Genomic DNA, 5,034 nt, shown 5'->3' with positions numbered 1-5,034 from the left:
TCAGAGTAAAATCAGCAAAGTGGAACTTGCTGGAATATATGTGCTAGTATTCCCGGTACGGGTAGAAATGCTTTGGATACCAGCTCTCTTCAAGTGAAGATGCGGTACTGTTAATATCAGTGTAACTCTCAAGGGCGACACAACTCCTCGCATTTCCTTGCTATTCTTATAGGATTCAAGTGGGCAGGCCACTAGAAATCCTATTCCTATGTTTACAAAATCCTACGAATCAAAGAGGCTCAAAGTGTCCATCACAACCGACCGTATAGACCTCTACACTGCAAATGTTCCTGCTCATCTTCAGTACAAGGAACATACTATACTACTATCATACTCCCTCCGTTCCAAAATATAAGTCTTGGTGGAGATTTCCACTATGGATCACATACAGTTGTATCCAGATACATTTTAGAGTGTAGATTCACTCATTTTGCTCCATATGTAGTCCATGGTGGAATCTATAAAAAGACTTGTATTTAGGAACAGAGAGAGTACATATTAAAGAAGAACGGAAGAGGAACATGGTAAAGAAGAGCAAGCAGATTTTGGATAATAAAATGTTGGTTGTGTAGTGCCCACACATGATGAACCAGAGCGCATTAAGAATGCAACTCCCATCTGTCTCTCGACCATTTCAGGCGGTTGGATGAAGATCCTACGTCTCCTAACCCTTCTTCTTCCTCGTCTCTGATTCTTCCCATACAGAACACCGCACGGGCCGCCGGCCGGACCACCGGCCCCCACCGCCTATGTTCCTCTGCCACCCCCACCCCCACCCCCACCCCCGCCCCAACCCCCACCGGTGTTGAGTTTTCTTTGTTCGACGAGGCCCCACAACCACCCGAGCCCCTTCGTTCACACCGGTGAATTCCGGCGAGCTCTGAAAAATCGACTGACCCAATTTGAAATTTAGTCTACTGTGATTTAACTAGTGTGGAATATAAAAGGGGAAAACCATAAGCATTGGGAGTATAGTGCTGAGCGTGCCATGGCGGATCTGAAGGTGCAAACCGAACAAAGGCAACTTCACAACCAAGACAGGAAATCAGAGTAAAGCAGTGGCGATCTATTTTCTTGCTATGATAAATAAGTTGAGCAGATACGAAAGAGTACCGCCTCTGGTGCGGCGCCGTGTATGCATCTGCTGAGAATTTGATGGTGCTGCGGTAGCGATGGCTGTCGGCAGCGTGGATGCAGATCTAGGAGGGTAGACGGTGGCGGCTGGGCACGGTGGACGAGACAGTCGTAGGAGCGGCGCCGGCAAGGTGGACGACGGTGGGGATGAAGCAAGAGGACGGGGTGCAAGGATCCCGGTCTGAAGCCGTGGATGAGAGAGGTCGATCTCTTGTAATGGACGGCGGTGTCGGGGTATCAGCTCCGGCATGGTGGAGGAGGACGACGGACAGCGGCGGACGGAGGAGGCTGGGGTGGAGAGGGTGTTTTGGCGCCCACGGAGTATGAATGGGGAAAAGGGATGTAGAGAGGAAGGGGGGAACCATGTATTCAGGGCGCGCTTGTCTCAAATGCTAGGAAATTTACAAACTTAGCCCCCGTTTCAAATTTCCTACATCACAACAATATTAGTCGGTTGGGGATAGGACGGTAATCTCGCACACACCGAATATTTGCCGACGAGAGTTTGTTTTTGGCGCCCACCATGTATGAATATGAATTGGGGAGGGAGTCGATTTCGGCCGAGGACACACTATGTTTTGGTGCCCATCGTGTATGAATTCGGGTGAGAGGCGGTTACGTTACGTTTGGGTGAAATTACAAACCTACCCCTATCGAAACCTATAGAAATCCAGCAGATAGGCTTTGCATGGCAGGAATAGGCAGTAGTAATTTCCATCTCGCAGATTTTGGTTTCGGGCGGTTACTGCGACTTTCCCGGCTTCGTTCAAATTTTGCAGAGTGCACTTTTACTGTGCCAACTCAATTCGAATCCCGTTTATATTCTATTTTTTCGGGCGGGATCCATTTTCAATTGGAATTAAATTCTATATACATCATTTTTTTATATATACTTTCAAAAGCACAAGACCATTTCTACATAAATATGGTTTACAAATGGCATGATCTCAGATTCATAAGGTTGTATCCATTAATTTGAATTTTCAAATATTTGAAACCACTTTATGTTGAAATCCAATGTATGCATTCCTCGCTAACTGTCTCCAGTTAATGTGTGTTTCATGCAGGGTTCTTTTTTACTTCTCAAACATGTATAATGTGTTTCACACACGCAACATATAGTGTAATCCCGTTTAGACATTAATTGCATATAAACCATGCATTTTTTGTAATTAAAGAATCTATGGATCACCAATATTGATAAACTATATAACCTTACACGTTTGATACACGAATATTGATAAACTATATAACTATATAACATTACCCAAATTCAAATGAATATGCATGTTTGATACACCAATTCGCATTATGATATTATCGATGTCGTGATCTCCAGTTTAAATATTTGAATCCCCTTTAATCCAGATATTCATCTCATATAGCTATCACTCATGCTTATATAGGACTGTCTCTCTGGACCTATACGCGTTCATCGTCTCTCAGGTATCTCTTGTGCTACCTGTATGTCGACAATGATCTTTTATCTTCGTAACACACTGATGGTACTCTCTCCCTCGACCTTCATCACTCTATCTCTCTCTAAGTATATATCGCTCCCTACTATGTGTCTCTAACTATGATTCTCCATGTGGAATCTCTTTCTCTCACACAAACACAAAACTTTGTCTCCCGGGGTCTCATTTCTCTCTACTATTCCCATGTGTGCCACTTGCACACCCCTCATACAGAGATGTCTTTTGCTCCTTAGATATGAGAACCTACGACTCTTCCTCTTAAATATCTCTTTCTCACACACAAAGACAAACTCTTTCTCCCAGGGTCTCATATTTCTCCATTGTTCTCTTGTATGTCGCTCACACACACATTCTCTCCCTAGAGATATCTTGCGTTCCCTCATATGTCTCTCTAGCTATCACTCTCGTTGTGAAATATCTTTTTCTCTCGCAGACACAAAACTCTATCTCTCGGAATCTCATTTCTCTCTGATATCTATTTGTATGTGACTCACATGCACCCTCTCTCTATCTCTCTCACACCCACACACATAACTCAGCCTTTTGATCCATTCGACTCCTATCTCTAACGCACACTAGCTAGCATATTTATCTTTCTATTTATCTGTTTCTCCATCAACCTTCTTTCTTGCCCTCACTCTTGGTTACTATCACGCACACTACATATGTTTCTCTCTACATGCAGTCAAGTGCCCTCTTTTATTTTTCTCTCTCACACACATACATAACTTCACCCTCTGAACCACCCGGCGGTCAACTCCAACACCCAAACTAGCGGATATCCCTCTAGCTAGCATCTCCATCTCTGTATCTATCTGTTGTTTCTCTGTCAACATTTCTTTCTTGCACGGAGTCTTGCTTCCTATCACCCACATTATATATGTCTCTCCATACATATGCATTTATAGGTTGATCTCTTTTGCACAATCGTTGTGCCTAACTCCCTCTGCTCGTCATATATGCATGCTCCAGCCCACACCACTATCTCTTAAAGACAAAAACACATGCTCAATTGCCGGGCCTTCTTCCCATCATTCTCACATGCATGCATATTGTCATACCGATCCGTCTCTCCCATGTCGTTGATCTTATGACTTATGTCTTCTTTCTTTTATCTCAATCATGCGCGCGCACACACACGCATCCCATGTATGCATGTATACCTCTCACACATGCACGTTCAAGGTCTCTATGTCTCCATACATAGTTAATTACCCTCAATCCTAACGCCACATCAAATCGTTCTCCTCTTGTGTGCACATAACTTCCGCCTGGATGGGTAAAACACACACTCACACTTAACAATCTCCTTCTAGCTACCCCCCAGCCTATCACTCTTCCCCTATATCCCCGAAACCAATAAGACCATCCCTTTGTTTAATTCCCACCTACATGCACCATCGATATAGAGTAGTCTTCCTTGGTGTCTCTCGAACAAACACGTTCTCTCGATGTCGACTCCTCTCACGCGCACACACCTTTTCTTCCCTATCTACGGGCATTTTCTCTCTCGCACCCCATCGTTGGTGGCCTCTGCTGTACACATCACCTCTCTATGATGAATCCATGCACACTTAAATTACATCTGCCACCAAGGACCCCACGACACACATACACACACTCCACACACACACACTAAGACTCCATCTCACACACACATGCTCTAGGTGGAGCATTTGTTCCTACCACCCTTCATCCAACCTTACTCGTATGATAAACAATCACCTTAATTTACTTGCATAACATGGACAAATTCTACTTTACTTTAGTAGTCACCAAACTTATCATCTGTACCCTTATAAAAAACGAGTTGGCGATGATGGTGTGCCTGCCATCTTTTAATACAGACCGTCTGATCTATATCTGACGGATAGAAAGCAAACTATGATAATTTTACAAAAGATACCTGCACCTCTCTCCACATCCTTATCTCCCACAACCTCATTGCTCAGCAATTAAAAAAGGAAGTCTCTGGAACAATCTAGCTTGGTGGCCGCTGCCGCCTGCCAGCACCGTCCATCCCCATGCCTCCGCCAATTCCGACCACCAGTCACCACCACGCTCCACTACAAAAAATATACACTTCCGTGATGATACGTGTTTGTCACAGTAGGTCGCGTTTTCTGTCATGCATGTACATCCATAACAAATTTATGACAGAATCAAGATAGTCATACATGTGATGTCGTAGAAGTGTTCCATGACATTACCAAAATTATCATCACGGAAGTGTCCACTTCCATGATGATAAATCGCGCATCACAGAAGTGCTTTCATCAAGGGTGACCGACACATGGCATCCACCGTAACGGAACGCCGTTAAGCTATCGGGTCGGATTTCGGATCCGATAACCCGTTAACAGCCACAACCAATGCCGATTTTCCATTTGTAAAATTCTCATTGGCTGACGGATCCACGCGT

This window comes from Triticum aestivum, chromosome 5B (genome assembly GCF_018294505.1).
Source record: "Triticum aestivum cultivar Chinese Spring chromosome 5B, IWGSC CS RefSeq v2.1, whole genome shotgun sequence".
Classification (NCBI taxonomy): domain Eukaryota; kingdom Viridiplantae; phylum Streptophyta; class Magnoliopsida; order Poales; family Poaceae; genus Triticum; species Triticum aestivum.
The sequence above is the reverse complement of the archived record's forward strand: the minus strand, read 5'-3'. Positions refer to the sequence as shown.